This window comes from Melospiza georgiana, chromosome 15, assembly GCF_028018845.1.
Source record: "Melospiza georgiana isolate bMelGeo1 chromosome 15, bMelGeo1.pri, whole genome shotgun sequence".
In the NCBI taxonomy this organism is placed as follows: domain Eukaryota; kingdom Metazoa; phylum Chordata; class Aves; order Passeriformes; family Passerellidae; genus Melospiza; species Melospiza georgiana.
The window spans coordinates 16,060,899-16,084,194 of NC_080444.1; positions in this window are offsets into that span (position 1 = coordinate 16,060,899).

Consider the following 23,296-nt stretch of genomic DNA (forward strand, 5'->3'; position numbering starts at 1 on the left):
GGCAGAACTCCTGCCCTAGGCAGAGACCAGAGAGGCTGTGGAGTGTCCCTACATGGGAATATTTCAGATATCCCTGAGCCCTGGGATGGCCCTGCTGGAGCAGGGAGGTGGCACCAGGTGAGCCCCTCCCAGCCTGCTCCAGTCTGGGATTCCCTGATCCCCTGATTTCCCACTCCCTGAGAGAACACAACAAAGACACCAGTGGGGTTTGTGGCTCTGTGACATCCCCAGCACAGCAAAATGGGCAGAGGCTCAGAGAAACCCTCCCAGAAGGTTTCCCCCTGCCTGGCTCTGCTCTGGTCCCTGCAGTGCCGGGGGGGAGTTCAGCAGAATTGGGGCCCTGCCCTGTCACTGACACATTTTATGAAAATCCTTTCACTGGGATTTTTCTCCTGAGAAGCTGAGAGGCCTCAGAAGTGAAATGTAAACACTAATTATCTGATAGCTTGGAATGTGGTCTGGAGATGGTTTACCAACAGGTGCATCTTTGATTGGTTGCATGTGAATTGTTTTTAATTAATGGCCAGTGACAGCCTGCTGTGTCAGACTCTCTGGTCAGTCACAAGATTTTATTATTCATTCCTTTCTTTTCTAGCTTTCTGATGTCTCCTTTCTCTTTCTTTGGTATAATTTTAGTATAGCATATAGAATAGAATAGAATAGAATAGAATAGAATAGAATAGAATAGAATAGAATAGAATAGAATAGAATAGAATAGAATAGAATAGAATAGAATAATAAATCAGCCTTCTGAAACATGGAGTCAAGATTCTCATCTCTCACCTGGTCCTGGGGACCCTCAAACACCACTCCACTGCCCTGTGACCCTCAAATACCACCTCACTGCCCTGTCCCATGGCAGCCCCTGTGCCAGCCGGGCTCACAGCCATTCACTGGATGAAGCCTTGTCTGAAGTTGCCATCTAGGGGAGCACAGCCTGCCAGGGAGGTGAGGAACCGAGCACACCCAATGCCTCCAGGGCCTTTGTCTTCCAGAGACAGCGACAAAGAATGGAAATAAAGCGACTTAAAGTGCCCCAATCGCAGCTCGGTAATGACAAACACATGGCTTGGAGAGCCTGAGAACACAGAGGGAACCGGGTGTTTATAAACTCCGAGAGATTCGCTGGTGGTGCGAGGGGGAAGCTCCGGGCAGGGATTTCCCCCAGGAGAGGATTTAAGATCCGATCCTGGGAAATATTTGAATGTTGGGATAGAAACTGCTCTGAGCTCTCTGCTGGGATTTGCCCCTTGACTCCCAGGCATATAGGGGAGTGCTGGGGTGGCTGGGCTCCCTCCTCCTGCCCAATTTCCTGGGAGGGCCTTTCCCAAATGGCCCCTGGCTCGTTCAGCTCCTCTGGGATCAGCCAGGATCAGCTCAGCTCCTCCAGGATCACCCCTGTTCACACAGGATTTCTACCCTCTGCTTTTGTGGCGGCAAAAGGGGGAGATAAAAGAAGAGATGGGGTCAGTGGTGGCAAAAGGGATAAAAGAAGAGATGGGGTCAGTGGTGGCAAAAGGGATAAAAGAAGAGATGGGGTCAGTGTGAGCTCTCCAGCGAGGCTGAATCCAGTTAAATCCAGAGGATGGAAACAAGCTCAGTGGGATTTAGGGAGCAGAGGGGAGCACACAGGGAAGGAGCAGGGAGCAGGGGAAGGTGGGTGAGGGTGGATGGGGGCACAGCGGGTGGCACATCCCCAGTGGCACATCCCCGGTGGCACAGCCGCTCTGGATCATTCCCCAGGTGCCAGCTCACCCAGCAGGCTGCAGCTCTGGCAGCTCTGCAGACAAAAGGTTCCCCATATCTGCATTTCTGAGGCGCTTATCACCGCGGAGTCTCGCTGCTCGCAGCCCTTTCCTCCACAAGGGCAGAGTGTTCCTATTGTTGTTACACAAATCGCTTCCCCTGCCGGTTCCTTCCCTTCCAGGCTACTGAGTAGAGCTTGGCTCGGCTCCCTCTGGACTAATTTGATGAGAGATAATTATCTTGTTAATATCATCTTATTTTCTTAAGTCCCAGCCTCTCTTTTATTAATTCTGTCAGTCGCGGGTTGTGTTGCTCTTAGGTCCGTGGCTTTTCAAAACACTCTAACAGGCACTTCTGGGAGAAAGTCGGGAAAAGAACAACTTCACCAGGAGAATGTAAATATTGACATTTTTTCACAATGGAGGTTTTTAATCGGCTCCTCCTCGCAGGGTTGGCCGCCGTGGGAACCACTTGGCCACCGTGGCTGCGGGTGGGATGCGGCTGCAGCGGGAGATGCTCGGGATCTGCTGCTCCTGAGGGAAGGGCACCAGAGGAGCAGGGGCAGGAGGGAACAGCAGGAGAGGAGCAGGGGCAGGAATTCTGCCTGGAGGGAGCAGGAGGTGCCCCAAGACGTGTGAAATGAGGCTGTGCCCTCTCCTTGTGGTGAATCCGCTGAATGAAGCAGGAAAGGGATGGGAACTGAAAAAGGAGCATGGATGTGAGGTGGTTTGCAGGGAAATGCTCCATTCCCCCTATCCAAGAACTACCCATCCTTGTTCTGAATCCAGCAAGAGAAGGATGGAAGTTGGGAAAGGAGAGTGGGGCGGTTTGCAGGCAAAGGCTCCATTCCCACTATCCAAGCACTACCCATCCTGTGCTGAATCCACTGAATGCAGCAGGAAAGGGATGGATTTGGGGAAAGGAGTGTGGATATGGGGAGGTTTGAAGGGAAAGGTTTGTCCCCTTATCCAAGAACTGCCCATCCTTGCTCTGAATCCACTGAATGCAGCAGGAAAGGGATGGATTTGGGGAAAGGAGTGTGGATATGGGGAGGTTTGCAGGGAAAGGTTTGTCCCCTTATCCAAGAACTGCCCATCCTTGCTCTGAATCCACTGAATCCAGCAGGAAAGGGATGGATTTGGGGAAAGGAGTGTGGGTGTGGGGAGGTTTGCAGGGAAAAACTGCTCCCACTATCCAAGAACTGCCCATCCTTGCTCTGAATCCACTGAATCCAGCAGGAAAGGGATGGAAAATGGGAAGACAGCGTGGATGTGGGGTGATTTGCAAGGAAAAACTCTGCTCCCACTATCTTAGAACTGTCCATCCTTATTCTGAATACACTGAAAGCAGCAGGAAAGGGATGGAAATTGGGAAAGGAGCATGGATGTGGGGTGGTTTGCAGGGGAAGGTTCCATTTCCCCTATCCAAGGACTGCCCATCCTTGCTCTGATTATGCTGAATCCAGTAGGAAAGGTGTGGAAATTGAGAAGAGAGCATGGATGTGGGGTGATTTGCAGGGGAAGGCTCTGTTCCCCCCATCGACGGGCACTCTGGGATATGGGGATGTGGCTGATCCGAGCCCATGCAGGGCACAGGGATCCCACAAAACCTTTCAGAGCCTTTCAGAGCTCATTATCCTTTGCAAGAACATTTATGACTGCTGTTAACATTAACAGGGGATTGTGTTATCCCAAATAATCCCACACAGGGCTCATTATGGAGCCACACCTGGAAGTGCAGCCCCCAGCACTTGTCCTGTGCTTCCCAGCAGGAATGTCAGGCAGGATCCCACCTTCCCTGGCATTGCATCTTCCCTGCACCCCTCACCACCAAGGGAAGAGTTTGGCTGCAGAGGGATCCAAAGGATGCCCTGATCCTGCTGGATGCCCCAGCACTGCCCTGGGGCAGGGTGAGGGCACTCAGCTCCACAGGGATGAGGAGATTCTGGGATTTGTGAGGAAAAAGGAGCCATTTTAGCATCAGCTGAAGGGGTAGAGGAACCTTCCTGCTCAGGGCAACTTGAAGGAGGATTTTGTATAAGAAATGCAATCTTTTTTCCAGCACCACTCCAGATCTGTACAGGATTTTTTCCCCTTGGATCAGAGCCTGAATCCCTCTAAAACAAAGCAGGAGTGGGAATGCGAGCTTGGGAGTGAAGTGTGTTCTCAAGCAATTTTCTGAATCAGGATGGGAATGCAAACCTCTTCTCTTTGACTCGAGGGTTTGATTTTCTTTTTTTTTTTTCTTTTCCCTTTTCAATAACACAGATCGCAAACTCATTCAAGGCAGGGAAAATGAGGGGGTCGGGCTCTGCCTTCCTCTCTGCCAGGAACAGAATTCCATTAAGCTGCTCCTGCCTGCTTGCAGGAAGGAGCTGTTTGCTCCCAGTTTGTGCTCACGCTGTGCCTGGTGCTGGAGCATCCAAGAGCTTCCCAGGGCTGCATGAAACAATGGAATTTAATATCTGCAGCATGCTCCAAAGCTGTGGATTCTCACTCATTTATTCCAGGGGCTGAACTCATTCACTGGCAGGGCAGGGAAGTGTTTTCTGCAGTGGCAGATGGACTTCAAGGAGAATCAAGAATTTAATCAAGGAGAATCCCATTTTTCAGCTGATGTGGAGGGTCCTTTTAGAGTCCTACATGGTCTGGGGTCATCCCACAGGCTCCGCTGGGCAGAGGGAAAGTGATTAGTTAGAAATAAAATCATAAAAATTATTCAGGTTTTATTGGGGGGGGAGTCTCTGATTTGGTCATCTCCATGGAGAAAAAAAGGAAAGAGGGAAAGAGAGATGCAGGGAGGGACAGGGAGATGATGGGTGAGAGAGCAGAGGGGAAGGGGTGAGAAGGGAAAGGTGGATGTTCTCCCCAGCTCCCCTGGGAATGGCAGCCTGGCTGCTCCTCCCTGCAGGCAGCTCTGGGGGAAGCTTTGCTCTCCTTGCATGCCAGGCTGCCCTCCTGGGACACAGCTCAGCTCCAGCAGCTCCACAGGCTCAGATCCAACAGAAACGAGGGCTGCACCTGCATTAGGCCTAGAAAAGCAAGTGATAAAAACGAGAGCAGGCTCCTGGTACTAAAGTGATTTCAGTGTTTATTATAATAAAAGAAAGTCCTAAAGCAGGGGGCACGGGCTGGGCAGGAGCATTCCCTCAAGGATGCTGCAATGCCTGTAGCCATAGCCCCGATGGTCCAGATGGGGCAGCACAGCTACCCTGGGTCAGATCCCCCTTTTTATCCTGTTTTTGTCCCTTTGGATTGGTTTCTGTTTGGATCCATCATTTACATGAAGGTTTAAGGCCTTGATTGGCCATTTCTGTTCTGTCCAGACCAGCTCCTTTTGCTTGGGAGGGTGCTGCACTTTACTGAGGTGTCATTTCTTATAACTATGCTTTTAACCCCTTTTATCATAACCAAACTAACAGCTCATGTTAAAAATGAGAGCAGGCTCCTGGTACTAAAGTGATTTCAGCATTTATTATAACAAAAGCAAGGCCTAAAGCAGGGGGCCTGGGCCAAGCAGGAGCATTCCCTCGAGGATGGAGCAGCGCTGGTGCTGGGGCTGCTCAGCAGCGATTGCTCCAATGGTCCAAGTGAGGCAGCACACCTTCCCTGGGTCAGATACCCCTTTTTATCCTGTTTTTTGTCTCTTTGGATTGGTTTCTGTTTGGGATCCTTCATTTGCATGAAGGTTTAAGGTCTTGATTGGCCCATGACAGTTCTGTCCAGGCTGGCTTATTTCACTTGGGGGGTGGTGCACTTTACTGGGGTGTAATTTCTTATAACTATGCTTTTAACTCCTTTTATCATAACCAAACTGACAGCACATGTTAAAAATGAGAGCAGGCTCCTGGTACTAAAGTGATTTCAGTGTTTATTATAATAAAAGAAAGGCCTAAAGCAGGGGCCTGGGCCGAGCAGGAGCATTCCCTCAAGGATGAAGCAGCGCTGACACTGGGACTGCTCAGCAGAGATGGCCCCGATGGTCCTGGCGAACAGCACAGCTTCCCTGGGTCAGATGCCCCTTTTTATCCTGTTTTTGTCCCTCTGGATTGGTTTCTGTTTGGATCCTTCATTTACATGAAGGTTTAAGGCCTTGATTGGCCATGACAGTTCTGTCCAGGCTGGCTCGTGCTGCACTTTACTGAGGTGTGTTGTGGTACCTTGACTACCTTATTTCTTATAACTGCCCTTTTAACCCCTTTTACAATGTAACAACCGAACTATCAGTACATGCTTAATGATCTATTAACTATTTACAACCGTTTCTGACCTATTTTTAACGCAAGGATACATGGATATATTATAGCAGCTTCATGCACATTTGTTGTATTTACCAAGATATTTCATTGCTCAAGAACCCACAGCCCCTCTGTCCTCTGCTCAGATTGACCCTTTTCCACAGAAACAATAAATCCTGAGAGCTCCAAAGTGATGGAAGGTGGCTCCAGTCTGGCCAAGCATCCATCAGCTCACCCCATTCCCAGTGCTGCCCTGCAGGGAGATGAGGCTTGTCCTGCTCTGCCCATTCCAGGCCAGGGATGCAGCAGGGATCAGGCAGGATTTGGCTGCTGCCTTCAAGGCAAACCCACCCTAAATAAGGAGCAAAGCCCATGAGGAGCAGGCAGGCTCCAAAGCAGCTCAAAGCCCGGCTGCCTGCAGGGGTGGAGCTCCTGAATGAGCTCCTATTTTTGGTTTTTTCCTCATTTTCTGCCATGCAGCAACTGCTTTATTTACTGTCCCAGGCTGCAGCCAGCCCAGAAATGGGAATGTCCTCACCCGCTCCTCTCCCAAACCCCTCACTCTGGGATCCTCAGGAACTCATTTGCACAGGGCTCTGCGTCCTGAAGGGCTTTATGGAGATTGAATGGATCCATCAGAGTGAGATACCCAGCTCCAGGCCTCCAGGCACCTGGGCCCTGCTTGGTTTTTCTTACATGTTGTTTGTGGGTTTCCTTTGTTTCTTTTTTCTTTTTCTTTTTCTTTTTTTTTTGGGGGGGAGGAGGGGTATGTGTTGTTGTGGTGGCTTTTTTTTTTGTTTTGTTTTTTGGCAGTTTGGTTTTGGTTTTGTTGGGGTTTTTTTGGTTTTTTTTTTTTGTGGGAAAACTTTCCTAAGTAGAGCTGGTGCATTCAGAGCGAAGCTCCGAGTGACTCCAGAGCCCTCAGCCCTCAGCAATTCCAGGTCTCAGCCAGATCGAGGAGATGAGGAGCCCTCAGCAATCAGCACTGAAATATCCAGTGCTCAACAATTCCTGCCCATAGGTGCGAGAGCTGCAGCAGGGACAGAGGAACGGGAAATGTGGTTTTGCAGTCTGGCATCCAGTCTTTTAAATCTTTCCCACAAAGATTCACCTGCTTTCCTAAGACTTTCTCAGTTTTTCCAGGAATGGAGGGTCCTGCAGGACAAACTCTGACTCCACACCAATTCTGAGTGGGCTGGAGCTGGAAAAGAAAGGAAATTATGACCATAAAACCAGAAATACAAACTCACAGGGTGCAGATTGTTGCTGTTGCAACAATTACTCAAAATAAGGCACTGACTGAGTAAAATCTTCATTTTTCTAGCTGGTGCTGTTTGTGGTCTTAAAAAAAGGCCCCAACAAAGAAAAAGCCAATCATGAACCACCAGATTCACCCCCTGGCTCATCTGTGGACTTCCCCATGTGTCAGCCGGTGCTGGCTGCTTCTCCTGGTCCCTGGACAGCAGCTGCCCCTCAGGGCTCTGCCACATGCTCGGGCATTCCCGTGGCATTCCCAGAGCCTGCAAAGAGGGCTGGGATTCATTCCAGGCAATTTGTCACCAGGGCAGCTCGGCAGGTGGCAGGGTGGCAGTGATCAGAGGGCACCCGGTGGCCCTGGCAGGTGGCAGGGTGGCAGTGATCAGAGGGCACCCGGTGGCCCTGGCAGGTGGCAGGGTGGCAGTGATCAGAGGGCACCGGGTGCCTCTCCACGTGCCAGCATCGGGAATGCTCAGCCTTGAGAACTCCCGTGCAGGGCATCCATCATTTTCCTGTTGGTTATCATTTTCCATCATGCGTCTCCTGTGCATTTTTAATTGGTTAATTACTTTATTCATATACTAAGCACACCCTCAAAGCTCCAATTATTATCAGCATTAAGTGCTCTGTTCGTGCCATTCATCTTCCCCGAGCTCTCCGTGGCCGTTTCCTGGCCCAGCTTCCTCCCTGTGCGACACCTGCAGCTTCCTCAGCCCCTCCTCAGCCTCACTCCGGCCCTCCTCTCATTAGTTTATTATCTCTGCCTGGTAATCAGCCCCTCTCCCCAGCTCCTCGTTACTGCTGCTGCAATTACGAGCCCGGCAGCATTGTCCCGGTGCAGCTCCCGCAGCAATTCCATGTTGGGAAGGATGAAAGTTCAACAAGGAAGTCTCGCAGATATGTGTGCTTGGCAGAAAGGTTTTTAAATGTACAGTCTGAAGAAGGAATAGAGATGGAAGCAAGTTTTGATATAGAAGTCCCGGGTTGCTGTTGATATTTGCTGCCCCGAGATGTGCAGGATGTCTCTGCTTCAGCCCGTGCAGCTGAAGAACGAGTCTGGACTCTTCAGTTTTCGGACTTGAAGTTGTTTATTAATTCTTATCTATAAAATTCTCTTTCTGCCCAGCCGAGATCTGCTCAGCAGGGCAGCCACAGGCACTCTGACTGCCCCCGAGGTGGTGTTGTCATTTTATACTACAAACTACGTATAACATATTTACACTTAATTCCCAATACCTATCACCTGTGTTAGACAGTGCACTTCTACTCTAAACCAATCCCAAAGTGCCAACATCACAGCAGAAAATGGAGAACAAGAAGAAGAAAGAAGAAGGATTAGACACACCCAGATTCCTCCATCTTGTCCCCAAAACCCCCATACCAAAAATCCTAAAATCTACATTTTCACTCTGTGATCATTTTGTTATTACAGTATTCAAACCTGTGTGAATTTCACGTCCTCATACAAAGCTGCCAACTTGCTCCAAGGGTCAAAATCAAATCCCCAGGTGCTCTGGGCTGTGTGCCAGGGTCTCTGAGCCCCCTGGCAACTCTGGACACCCAGAGGGATGTGCTGAGTTCTGACATAGAAGAAAAGAATTTCTGAGCCAGTCTTACTGGATAACCAAGGAGGCAAAGGGTGTGTGAGTTAGAAAGGGTTTTTATGGCTTAGAGCAAGGATAAACCCACCCCAAACAAGATGTTTTTACCAAGCAGAAAAATAGCACAGGCAAACAAGGCAGCAAATGTTGCAAGTAGAAAAAAGGTCTCAGAATTTTCCACTGCAAGAAAACTGAAAAACAACTTCTGGCTTAAACTGTAATGTACTGACTTTTAGTGATTGGAGAACAGTAACATGAATATGGTAATTATAGGAGTTTTGATAGGCTATAGATAACAGTTAAGGTATAGATTGGTTCTAATGTATTAAGAAGCTCAACAAAGAAAAGTATAGAATGCATTGTAACCCAAAGAAAAGTCTATAATGCACTGTAACCAAAACCAAAGGGTCTCCAGGCCTGCCTGCAGCTGGAGCTGACAGCTGTAGGCACAGCTCTGTCACCCACAACCCTGGACTGCTGTAACTCTCGGATACAATAAACTGCATTTGGAAGAGCCCCTGGAGTCCCACATCTCTCATTCAGGCACTTCCAGGGAGCAGCTCCCGCAGCCCTGCCCGTTGTTAATGATCAGCCGAGCTGTTTGTTCACACCTCACACCGGGGACTCTGTGTGCTGGCTCGGTTCAAAAACTCCGCCTGTGCCCCTGGGAGGAAATCCAAGCTCTTCCCTCATCGCTGCTGCGGTTTGGGAAGGGATGGGAATGGGCTGGAGGGAGGGAGGGAGGGAGGATCCAGGGGCAGGATGGGCAAGGGAGCAGCAGGGACAGGGCTGGGATCGATCCAGGCTGGAGCAGCCCTGGGGGAAGGATTTGGGGCATTGGTGGGAAAGAACTGGACCAGAACCCCCCGTGGGCAGCAGGGCAGGGGGGATTCTGCCCCTGTGCCCCTGTGCTCAGGTGATTTCCCACCTGCAGAGCTGCCCCAGCACAGGCAGGAGCTGGAGCTGCTGGGGCCAGGCCAGAGGAGGCTCCAGGATGATTCCAGGGATGGAGCAGCTCTGCTGGGAGGAAAGGCTGGCACAGCTGCCATTGTTCACCTGCACAGGATGAGGAGTGCCGAGTGCTGACCCTGCCCTGCTCGGGGATTTATCTGCAAGAACAGACTCAAACTCCCCAGACACCCCTGAACACTCCTTGGAGGGGCTTTTCCAATATTTCCATCCTCTTTCCCCCTTCCCAAAGGCACCAAAATGCCCCCCAGGCTTGCTCCTCTCACCTGCAGGACACATCCCAGAGAGGTTTTTGCCATCCCACTTTTCCTCTCTGCTGGGGAGCTCAGCCCCCCCTGCTCCTTCCTTGGCACTGTGGCCCCAATCCAAACCTCCTGGCAGGAACAGGGTCAGCTGGAGCATGGCTGGAGGTGCCCTGCCCTTTCCCATGGCTCTGTGATCCCAAAATACCAGGATCCCCACCCAGCTGGGAGAGCAGGCTCCCACACTGGGGCACTTTGTGTATTTAAAGCTCTGCCTGTGCTGTAATTCCGTGTGCAACATTAATTATCCAGCTCCCACTGTTGCCATGACACTCCTTAAAGCCATCAAAGCCATCAGGAGCCCGTGCTACCCCCAGCCCACCCTCCTGCTCTCTCCTGGGCTCCAGCCCAGCCCCAGGGCTGCTGTTCTGGGTCACCTGCCCCTCTGCCCAGCACTACGACCACATTTGGACTTTGGGAAGTTGTGTCTCATTCCCAGGCTGCATTCCAAGGAGTGCCTGACTCCAAACATGCCCATTTTTAGGTCAAATTGCAGAATTACTGTTTCCTTAGCACAACATTGCCCTATCTTTAGAAGCTTAAAGGGATGTTTAGAGTTAGAAGGAGAAAGGAAGAAAGAAATGAAGGGGGGTGGGGTGAATAAACACATCACGAGCCCTGGAAAACACACAAATATGAGATCAAAAGGGAATGAGCCAAATTGTGAATAACCTGATGTCTGCAGCATTTACATCCCTCAGAGCTGACACCTGAGACACCCCACAGGCAGTGACAGAACAGAGCTGGGAGCTTCCCCCTCCTGCCCCCAGCACAGCCCAAATACTGCAGGGAAGCATTTTACACCTCCCCAGACTGCCAGGAGGTCAATTCTGCTTCACCTGCAGGGAGGGCTGGTGCACAGAAATAAGGATTTGTGCTGGAGAAAGCTTTCCCCAGTGCTCCAGAAGGATTTTCCCTCTGTGACAGCACCTCTGGGTCCCTGCAGGGTGTGGGGCTCTCTTTGTGGGGTCTGTGCTCAGTCCAGGGCACAGCAGCACCTCCAGGGTTGGGTTTAGCCCTAAAATGCTTCCAGTCCCTCCCATGGTGGGAATGGGGCAGCTCTGCCATGGGGAGAGGCTGGGAGGGCTGGGATTGTTCCCCTGGAGGAGAAAAGCTTTGGGTGACCTCATGGTGGCCTTGCAGGACCTGAAGAGCCAAAAGAAGATGGAGAGAGATGATTTACAAGGACCAGGACAAGGGGGAATGTCTTCACTGCCAGAGCATGAGTTTAGATTGAATATTAGGTGGAAAAAAATCCTCCCTGTGACTTTTTATGTGGACAGACAGTGCTAGGGCAAGGGGCAATGGTTTTAGAGTAAAAAGAAGATGTTTAGATGGGATATTGGGATGGAATTGTTCCCTGTGAGGGTGGGCAGGCCCTGGCACAGGGTGCCCAGAGCAGCTGTGGCTGTCCCTGGATCCCTGGCAGTGCCCAAGGCCAGGCTGGAGCAGCCTGGGACAGTGGGAGGTGTCCCTGCCATGGCAGGGGTGAAAGAGCTTCCCAAATCTCTCCTCTTTGGTTCCAAACCAACCCCCCTTGCTAAAGAGCAGATGCTGCCCCCCTAAAGAGGGCTGAGCCCTTTGCCATTCCCTGGAGTTTTCCCTTTCCTGCCCTCCTGCCTCTGGCCCCAGCTGGGAGCTGCAGAGCTGACGCTGAGTTTGCTGAGGAGGGAGATGGGAGCAGAGCTGGAACTTCTACTCCTGAAATGCCACTGCTGACAGCATTCACACCTAGAGCAGCTGGCACCCTTCTCCCTGTGCCAGGGGCTGTGCTGGGAACCAGCTCCTGCCTGCAAGCAGCTCCCAGCTCTGCTCAGAGGCTGTGCCAAGAGCCAGGCAGGATCTGTCCCGATATTATTGGTGATGAAGGAGCCTCCTGTGTGAGAGGCAAGTCCATTTCCAATCCATCTGTATCTATATCTAAAAAAGGCTCCACTTTCCCCAGCCCAGGATGAATTGCTGCCATAGCTTAGCTCGACTCCATTACAGCCCATTCAAATCCCCTTCATTATCCCAAGGAGCAAGGTGACACCAAAAGCTTGTCTCAGGGAATTTATGGCACAGTGGAGACTCTTAGATCCACTCAACCCCATTAAAAGCTTCTCCCCTATAAAACATGCACCTTATTAGGCACCTCAGCAGCAGCCTGGCCCTGCTTCCCCAGGAGGGAGCACATTCCAAGGGTTCTGTCCCTCCCTGCTCCTGACTTTGCTGGTGGGGAGAGCTTTGTGCTGTCCTTAATTCCAAGGATAAAAGCAAACACACCCCACTGGCCAAAGCCAGCCTTTTATTCAGGTCTCTTCCTGCCACAAAGCCTGGAAAAAGGGATTTGGGGTGGGATTGTTGTGAAATACACAATGAAACACCGTGTTTGTGTTTGTTTAAAGGCATTGAATTAAAACAAATTTACTCTCAAAATCTCTTTTAAAAAAGGTGACCTGGGATTCCAGCAGCCTGTGCTGAGTCAATGACCCTTCCTCCAAGCTGCTCCCTGCTCACAGGTGTGCTCAGTCTTCATCTCAGAGAGGAATTTCTGTTCCCATCACAGTTCCCACTGTTCCTTCTGGAGCTGGGGAGGCAGGAGAGGATGAGGAGGTGCTGGTGAAGGACCCACCAAGGCTGCCCTGCACATTCCCACCCCATCCCCTCTCCAGATCCACCCTCCCTGCAGCTGGGCTCAGCCTCATCCCCCACCTGAGCAGCCCAGGGGACATTCCTGGGGCAGACAACCCTTCCCAGCTGGGAAGAGCTGGAATATCTCATCCCTAAGGAAGTGATTCTGCTTTTCTCCCACATTTTCCCCCTTTTCCCCACCCAGTCTCCCCCCAGCTGCAGGCTGTGCCCTTCAGGAGTGCAGGTGGCACCTCTGAGAGCTGCTGGTTATTTCAGCTAAATCCGTTTGTGCTTTTGCCCCTCATTTAGTCCCATCTCACTGTTGTTTGCTGAGCTGGATCATGCAAATCCAAACAAAACCAGTACTGGAGCCAGGAAGGTGAGCAGAGCCTGCAGCCACCCCTGCTGTGTCACCTCTGTGCCACTCTGAGCCCACACTGGGCTGGCTTTGTCCCTTCCCTGTCCTGGGGGTGCTCCAGCCCCTGCAGGAGGGACAGGCCCTGTGTGGGGTCACACTCAGCTCTGTCCTGCCCTCATCCCAAGGATCCCACACCCCTGGGGCGTGCAGCACTTCCCTGGGGAGGGGGAATTGCCCTGGGGAACTGGGGTAACTCTGCCTTGGGATAAGAGGGATAAGAGTGCCAAAGCAGGAAAGTGAAATCCCAGAAAAAATCTGAACAGGGAGAAGCAGCAGCTCTGGCTGGATCACACAGAGCATCCCTGGAACTGGAGAACTGGAGAATTGCAGAGCCATTCCCTGCAGGGGAGGAGGATGTGAACACTCAGGGTAACTCAGTGGTTCCTGAGGCTGTGGAGATCAGTGTGTTGCCCGATTGATAGATGACACAAAACTTGGATAAGTTTTGTGGGTGCTTTATTAAGGGCCCGGGGAACTGGGGGACTCACGTCCCAAAATCCAAGCCCCCAAATTCACGTATGGGTGCTTCCCTCTTATACATGAGATTCACAACAAAGTCTCCAAGGAACAGTTTCCCGTTCCCCTTGCCTAGCCTCCAAGGAACAGTTTCCCGTTCCCCTTGCTTGGTCACAGACCCCTTGTGATACATTCCTTGGTTCACAAACAAGATCATTAATCCTCTGCTTATCTTATTCTAAGAGTATTGTATGCTGCCTCCAGACAGGTTAGCATTCTTACTTTCCTGCACTAGTTTAATTATTTATTAAATCCCTAAGACTACCTGCTAGGTTACACACAAAACCCAACACACTTTTCAACGGCTACAAAACTACTTTTTAACAAACCAGTTCACACACAACTCACTATAATTAAATATTTTGCTAAATTTCATTTCTTTTCCAACAAGTGGAGATCAGGTGCAGGAGGTCAGGGATCAGTCATCCCCAAGGAGCTCTGTCCTACTTATCCCAAGGCCAGAGACTTCCCCGGCTCGTGCCCATGTCCACCCCACAGTTCCCAGCTGGTTAAGGCAGCTCCTTCCAAAACTCATCCAACTTCAAGGGAGAGCTCCCAGCAAGGAGGGATCACCCAGCTCCTCCACGGGTTGTTTATGACTAATTCTCTTCCCTGCTGGAATGTGTCTCCTTTGCAGGTGGAATTTGTCTAATTTCAGCTTCCAGCTACCACATCTTGTTACACCTTTGATCGCCAGATTAAAGAGCTCTCGAGTCTCAAATAAATTCTCTTCTGCTGGGGACTCCCAGCCTTGTGCCAAGCAAGGATTCAAAGTGGTTTTCGTTAAGCCTTTCATTAGAAAAGGAGGTGTTTGGCTTGGTGTCTTTTTAAAATTTCATTGACTTTTATGCCTCTTTCCTGGATTCTTTCCAAGTTTTCATTAAGTGTGACCCTGAAACTGGACACTGAGCACAACCAGAGCCCTCCTTAAAGCAGTGCGTGGTCCCACAGACCTGGGAAGTTCTTTTCTTTAGGATCTTCCAGTTCAGAAGGTCCCACCTGCTTCCTCACACTTCCCTAATCCATGTTCAGCAGTGTGTGGATATCTTTGTTCCTCAAAGTGAGGATCTTCAGTGCATTGACCCAAAATTCAGGCTCCTGGAACAAATTCAGCCTCCAAGTGATTCATGCTGCCCTGGCCACGTTTATCTTCCTGCTGGGCTTTGTATCCTCTTTAATTCTTATCTCTCCAGACGGTGCACTCCCCTTCAGGTCATGGATAAATACTCTTGGCTCTCCTCAGGAAAACCTGGCACTGATCTGATGATTTGGCCTGGAAACTGCTGAGGAGGATCATCCTCATGATCCTCCTGAGGAACAGGGAATTCCCTCCACCCCAGCAGCACCTCACACACCATCAGCACTTCCACCTGCCAGGAATCCCCCAGCTCCTGCCTGGACAAAGAGCCCTGCAGGGAATGGGAAGCGGGGTTGGGACAGCTGGGATGGTGGATGTGTGTCCTGCTGGGGCAGGGAGCTGAGCCTGTGCACCTGGAAGCTGCTGCCAGGCTCGGTGGGACAGGTGCAGGGTTTAAAAATGATCCAGGAGGAGGTGGAGGCTCCAGGGCAGGGCAGGAGGGGCAGACAAAGGAGGGCTGATGAGTGTGGCTGGAAAAGAACCAGCTCCATGGGAGTGAATGGCTCCATGAACGACTCCATGGGAGTCAGCTTTTCCAGGTTAAACCCAGGCATGGTGTTGTGCCCGAGAGAGGAAGAGGATGGTGAGGAGCACCAGCCCCACACAGGGCTGGGCATCCAGGGGTTCTGGGGGCAGCCAGCAGCCAGGCAGGGACCTCCAGGGCAGCTCCAGAAGTGGGAAATCCCAACAGTGGAGAATCAAATCTTTCCTTTAAGATGGCCAGGAAAGATTTGTGCTTCTGGAAGTCCTCCTGTCTATTTGGTGTCACGTTTTGGGATCTCTCCAGCATGGCAAGATGGGAGATGATTCCCTTGGAAAACTCTTCTTTAATTACTTTTGCTGCTAAAGCAGCAGCTGAACACCTCTTGGTGCAGCAGCAGAAATAAAATGCATCCCTGGAGAGCCACTGAAACCTTGTGGGGTGATGGAGAAGGTGGAGAAAGGCTCCTCTGGAAGTTCCCACCAAAGTTCAGGAGGCAGCAGGCACAAACACAAGGGCAATGCCATAAATCATGAGGAGAAGGTTCTTCCCCACAGGGCAGGCCAAGCACCAGGCCAATGGCCCAAAGAAGTGGAGGCATTGTCATCCTTTGGGATCTTCATCTTCCACCTTTAGGATCTTCATCATTCCATATCTTTATACTTCATCCTTCAAGACCATCATCTTTCATCCTTCAAGGTCTTCATTGATGCTTCAGGATCCTCATCATCCTTCAAGATCTTCATCCTCCATCCCTCAAGATCTTCACCCTTAATCCCTCAAGATATTCGTCCTTCATCCTTCAACATCTTCATCCTTCAACATCTTCATCCTTCATTCTTCAACATCTTCATCCTTTGAGATCTTCATCCTTCACCCTTCAACACCTTCATCCTTCATTTTTGAGATCTTCATCCTTTGAGATCTTCATCCTTCACTCTTCAACATCTTCATCCTTCACCCTTTAACATCTCCATCCTTCATCCTTTGAGAATTTCATCCTCTGAAGTCCAACAGCAATGCCCTGAGCAACCTGAGCTGAGTTTGAACCTGGCTCTGCTTGGAGCAGAAAGCAGAGCTGGAAACCTCTTGAAGGCTCTTAAACTCCATAATTTTGTGATTCCCCAGCAGTTCCAGGAGCAGTTTTTCCAGCACTTTTGAAGCAGTGGCACCATTCAGACCAACAGTGCAAACTGGATTTCTCTGGATATTCATGACATATTCCTTCAGGAATATTCAGATCCTGTGCCTCCACAGAAAACAGACTGAAGGATGGACTCCAGACTGTCCTGACTCCACTTGCTTCTCCAGTCCCTCCAAGTGCACCCTCTGCAGTTTTTAAACTCATTCAAAAATGCAAACACCAAATTTAAGGCAGAAATTTTATATTTCTGGGTGAAAAATTATAACCTAAGTTTCTGATTTTTTTTTTCTTTGCTCAATCTTTTGCCACTCCAAACCTCCCAGGTAAAGGTCACTGTGTCACCTCAGCAGTGCCCAGGAGAGCTGGAGGAGCTCAGCTGCCCTCAGGAAGTACAGGAAGGAGCCTTGTAACAAAAACCTGGAGGTTCCCTGGAATGGCTGCTGGGGCTGAAAGCTAATTTGTCATGGTTCTACTGCAGCGTCTGCAGCCCTTGAGGTGAAAATGAGCATTTCAAGGCAAGCCCCCAGACAAAGCTGGTTCTGATTCCAAACTGTTGCTGCAATGCAAAGATTAAAACAATAACATTTAAGCCTGGGAGCCTCAAATGGGAAGGAGCAGTGCGGGGAGGCTCGGCAGCAGCGCCGGAAGCCCTGCTAATGACGGCAGTAAATTGGATCAGAAGGATTCGCTCATTTTGGGAAGAGAGATGGAATAGCTGGGGCTATTCTCACTGGCACTAAACTCATTACATTGTTTACACTGCACCTTCCTGCTCCACACTGGAAATCGGACCTTGCCTGGGCAGGAAGAGCAGGGAGAAGTCAATGATCCACGGTGATGTTTGATCCCTGCCAGGGTTGGTTTGGGTTTTTTTTTCATATAGGACTTGTTGGGGAAATGCTGGGTGCAGAGAAGGGTGTTAGGATGGTCAATGCTGGGTGACAGAGCTGAGAACAAGGGCTGGTGGGCAAAAGGAGAGGAAAGGCGTGTTAGATGTGTGATGCCATGGGAAGAGAAAATCCCAGGATCACTGAGATTGGAAAAGCTCTCCCAGACCATAGAATTCAAGCTGTGCCAAATCCCCTCCTTGTCCCCAGCCCAGAGCACTCAGTGCCACCTTCAGGCCTTCCTCGGATGGAGACTCCAAACCCCCCTGGGCAGCCCCTGCCAATCCCCGAGCCCCCTTTCCATGGGGAAATTCCTGCTGTGCCCACCCTGAGCCTGCCCTGGCCCAGCCTGAGGCCGTTTCCTCTGCTCCTGTCCCTGTTCCCTGGAGCACAGCCCGACCCCCCGGCTGTGCCCTCCTGTCAGGAGCTGTGCAGAGCCACAAGGGCCCCCTGAGCCTCCTTTGCTCCAGGCTGAGCCCCTTCCCAGCTCCCTCAGCCCCTCCTGGGGCTCCAGCCCCTTCCCAGTTCTGTTGCCCAGAAGATGCCAAGGGCTGGGTGACAGCAAGGTGCCCACAGGATGGGGGGCCTGGCACCAGCTGTGCTGGAACCTGCTGGATTATGGAGCCCACCCAGGGCACCGAGCACTGAGGGGAGGCTCCAGGTGGCCTCAGGGACAGGAGAGCTCTGTCTCTGCCGAGAGAGAGTGACACTAGGCTGTGCCACATGCCAGCCTCATGGACACCAGCCAGGCCAGCTCGGAGGCTGGCATGGAGCTCTCCCTGCACGGCAGCACCTGGACTCCTTATCTGCTTCCCTCAGCCTCCAGCTTGGTGCTCTCCCAGCCCATCACCTGCTCCCCATTCCTCATCCTGCTGGGATGGAGGTGGGAGCTGCCAGCTCACCGCCACTGACTCACCCTGCTGGAGCTGCCTGTCACACCGCATTTCTGCCACCCTTCTGGGCAAACCTGGATGCCTGGGCAGCAATTTGGTGCCTTTCCAGCACTTGGAAATGATTCCTGTGGCCCTGCAGGTGCTCAAAGGAGGTGGGACTGGGAGCTCAGTGAAGGGCACTGCAGGGAATGAGCGTCACCCAATGGCCTTTCCCTGCCTGCCTGACCAAACCTGCAGGAAAGAGCTCTGGGATGGGCCAAGATGCCAAATGCTCCAAGCCCTTGCTCTGGGAAGCTCAGCCCATCTCATCAGGGCAGTGGAGAAGGGATTAAAGAGCCCCTGAACCACCATTTCAGCATGGAGTTGACTTCTCTGTCCAAAAAGGGTGAGCCCAGGAGCGCTGGTGCCTCTCTAGAGCAGACAATAAAAAGCTGCTGCCATCATCCAACAATCCCTGGGCCCTGGGGCAGCCTGGGGTGCAGTTCCCATGGCTGTGTGCAGTTTTCCATGGCTGTGTGCAGTTTTCCATGGATGTGTGCAGTTCCCATGGCTGTGTGCAGTTCCCACGGATGTGCAGTTTTCCATGGATGTGTGCATTTCCCATGCATTTGTGCAGAGTCCGTGGATGTCTGCAGATCCCATGGATCTGTGTAGATTCCATGGATGTGCAGTTCTCCATGGATGTGTGCAATTTTTTACGTATCTATGCAGTTTCCATGGCTGTGTGCAGTTCCCATGGATGTGTGCAGTTCCCATGGATGTGTGGTTCCCATGGATGTGTGGTTCCCATGGATCTGTGCAGATTTCCATAGATCTGTGCAGATTTCCATAGATCTGTGCAGTTTTCCATGGATGTGCAGTTTTCCATGGATGTGTGCACTTCCCATGGCTGTGAGCAGTTCCCATGGATGTGTGCAGATTCCATGGATGTGCAGTTTCCATGCAAGAGTACAGATTTCCATGGATGTGTGGTTCCCGTGGATGTGCAGTTCCCATGGATGTGTGGTTCCCATGGATCTGTGCAGATTTCCATAGATCTGTGCAGATTTCCATGGATGTGTGCAGAGTCCATGGCTGTGTGCAGTTTTCCATGGCTGTGAGCAGTTCCCATGGATGTGTGCAGTTCCCATGGATGTGCAGTTTCCATGCAAGAGTACAGATTTCCATGGATGTGTGGTTCCCGTGGATGTGTGCATTTCCCATGCATTTGTGCAGAGTCCGTGGATGTCTGCAGATCCCATGGATCTGTGTAGATTCCATGGATGTGCAGTTCTCCATGGATGTGTGCAATTTTTTACGGATCTATGCAGTTTCCATGGCTGTGTGCAGTGTCCATGGATGTGCAGTTCCCATGGATGTGCAGTTTTCCATGGCTGTGTGCAGTTCCCATGGATGTGTGCAGATTTCTATGGATGTGTGCAGTTTTTTAGGGATCTATGCAGTTTCCATGGCTGTGTGCAGAGTCCATGGATGTGCAGTTCCCATGGATGTGCAGTTTTCCATGGATGTGTGCAGTTCCCATGGATGTGCAGTTCCCGTGGATGTGCAGTTCCCATGGATGTGCAGTTCCCATGGATGTGTGCAGATTCCATGGATGTGCAGTTTCCATGCATGAGTACAGATTTCCATGGATGTGTGGTTCCCGTGGATGTGTGCATTTCCCATGCATTTGTGCAGATTCCATGATGTGTGCAGAGTCCATGGATGTGCAGTTCCCACGGATGTGCAGTTCCCATGGATGTGCAGCTTTCCATGGACGTGTGCAGTTCCCATGGATGTGTGCAGATTTCTATGGATGTCTGCAGTTTTTTAGGGATCTATGTGGTTTTCCATGGCTGTGTGCAGTTTCCCATGGATGTGCAGTTTTCCATGGACGTGTGCAGTTTTTTAGGGATCTATGCAGTTTCCATGGCTGTGTGCAGAGTCCATGGATGTGCAGTTCCCATGGATGTGCAGTTTTCCATGGATGTGTGCAGTTCCCATGGATGTGCAGTTCCCATGGATGTGCAGTTCCCATGGATGTGCAGTTTTCCATGAATGTGCAGTTCCCATGGATGTGTGCAGTTCCCATGGATGTGCAATTTTCCATGGCTGTGTGCAGTTTTCCATGGACGTGTGCAGTTCCCATGGATGTGTGCAGATTTCTATGGATGTCTGCAGTTTTTTAGGGATCTATGCGGTTTTCCATGGCTGTGTGCAGTTTTCCATGGATGTGTGCAGACTTCATGAATGTGCAGTTTTCCATGGCTGTGTGCAGTTTCTTTGGGATCTATGCAGTTTTCCATGGACATGTGCAGTTTTCCGTGGCTGTGCAGTTTTCCGTGGCTGTGTGCGGTTTTTTAGGGATCTGTGCAGTTTTCCATGGCTGCGTAGTTCCCATGGATGCGCAGATTCCATGGATGTGAGATTGCCATGGATGTGCAGTTCCCATGGTTGTGTGATCCCTATGGATGTGCAGATTCCATGGATACGTGCACATTTCCATGGTGTGCAGTCCCTCTCCTCCTGCTGGCTCCTCCCAGTGCTCCCAGCCCAGCTCTGTGTGTCCCTGGTGCCTGAAGAGCAGAAGCTCAGCGGGGCCATTCTGCTCCCAGGGAAGGCACAGGGGTTCCCTGGATTTTGTGGCACCAAGAGAAGCCATTCCTGTGAGAGAGGGAACTCAGTGTGAGCCTAAACAACCCTGGGAGAAGGGGAATGGGATCTCCTGGGTGACCCGGGTGAGCTGGAGGCGCTCTCCCTCCCTGCCCCTGCCCCTGGAGAAGCTCCTCTGGCCGAGGGTGGCTGCAGCTGCAGCTCTGAGCCCCTCACAGGGATGAATTCTGAATTTCCCTGCTCCAAGCCCACACTTCTCATGCTGCCAGGCTTTCCTCAGGGTCGTGCTCGGGAGGGAAGATTTGCTCCCAGGCTCTGGCAGGGCCGTATAACAAAATCAGCCTGCAAGGTTCCTTACTCATCTCATTATACACACAGAGACCCTGGGCAGGCAAAGATAAAGCAAAATAAGGGAAAATTATTGCATCTCTTAAATGGGAATAAAATATCTCCGGGTGAAATCATTGCAGCAGCTCGCTGCGGGGTGGAGAGAGGCACCAGCAGGTGCCAGGGGTGCCCTGGGGGCACCAGCAGGGCTAAGGACCAGCCCAGTGGTGGCACCAGGGCTGTGTGAGTGGCAGTGTGACCCCCGGGGTGGTGGCAGTGGCCGTGGCACACAGGTGACGTTCCCAGGGAGCTGTGTGTGCCTCAGTTTCCCCCCAGCTGGCTGGGCTGGCAGCTCCAGCTCCCAGGGCAGCAGTTAAGGGGATCATGTTCGTACACGGAGTTGAATTCCAGTGGCTGTGCCCGTGTAAGTGCTGAGTGCTATTAACAACCAACAGCAGCTCCCCTTCCTGCCTTTGCCTCGGGCCATTCCAGCCCAGTGAAGCATCACAGGCAGCACTACCTGGCAGTGCAAACCTCGGGATAGGCTGGAAACCTGGAGCTGGGAGTCCACAAAGATGTGCCTGGCTTTATCCAGGCTGATGGTGCAGGAGCTCAGGCTCCTGAGAGGCGGGAGGGACACCCGAGGGTGGAGGAAGCATCCCCCAGTAGGGACAGGCATGGGGTGGGATGTGGGGACACCAGAGGCTGAAGGAAGCTGGGACAGGCAGGGGTGGTGGATGCAGCCCCCAGGCCTGCTTTGAGGGGGCTGCATTGTTGTTTTTGTTGGTTTTGTTTTTGCTGTTTTTGTTGGTTTTGTTGTTTTTGCTGGTTTTGTTGTTTTGTTGGTGGTGCCCCCTGCCCTGTGCCCAAAGCTGTGCCAGATCCCAGCCCTGAGCAGGCTGTGCCATCCCAGCCTCTCCCTCATCACCTTCCCCATTCCCATCCCTCCTCCTGCAGCTGGATCCTGCCTGGAGACAGATGATGTGCTGGGCAGCAACAGCAAAGTTTATTAAGTTGGGGTGGGAAGCTCTGGCAGGCTGGGTTCACAATTAGGCTCCCAAAGGCAAGATCATAAAGCATCCAGACACTTGGGATACGGGGCTGATTACCAGCATCCTTCATCATTAAATATTAACACCCAGGCTGCTTAAAGGCCACTGCAAGAATTATAGAATTTAATACCTATCACGCTCTATCAATAGGCCGGGAGAAATATGGGCCTTGCGCCTGTGTGGGTTTTTTTTCAGGCTTCAGAGTAAACTGGAAGTCTGGCAAAATTAAACAGCACAATTCTTGCTTGGGAGCCACTGGGAATTGCAAACAGGGAGCACCAGGGATCAGCCATGTTTGATATGCTGGGGGAGAGAGCTCATTAAAACACAGGCGCTGGGACCAGAAGGAGAGGAAATTAAAGCATAATTTAAGAAAAGAAACCCATCCACGGAGCGTGGCTGCAGCCCCCAGCGCTCCCCAGCGTGCCCAGCTGCTCCCAGTGACCCCAGACTCAGTGACCCCAGGCTCCCAGGCAGCCCCACACCGGTGGGATGGGCTAAGGAGGGTTTGTACCGACTCCTAAAATACCCTGACTGTGCTCAGAGTGGTCCCAGTTAAATCCAGACTGCTGGGATGAGATAAAGAAGGGTTTAGACCAGCCCTAAAACATCCTGACTGTGCTCCCAGTGACCCCAGTCAGCCCCAGACTGGTGGGATGGGCTAAGGAGGGTCTGTACCAACTCCTAAAACAGTGCTCCCAGTGATCCCAGTGACCCCAGCCAGCCCCAGACTGGTGGGATGGGCTAAGGAGGGTCTGTACCAACTCCTAAAACAGTGCTCCCAGTGATCCCAGTGACCCCAGCCAGCTCCAGACTGGTGGGATGGGCTAAGGAGGGTCTGTACCAACTCCTAAAACACCCTGATTCTGTTCCCAGTGATCCCAGTCAGCCCCACACTGGCTGGCTGGGCTAAGGAGGGTTTAGACCAGCCCTAAAACACCCTGACTGTGCTCCCAGTGACCCCAGTCAGCTCCAGACTGGTAGGATGGGCTAAATGAGGGTTCGTCTCCAACCCTACAAACCCCTGAATGTGTTGGGACATAGCTATCCATGAAATCCTTCCCAGTGGCCACATTCCCCTTTCCAGCCCATGCATGTGGGATGGAATGGCCAGGACATGACT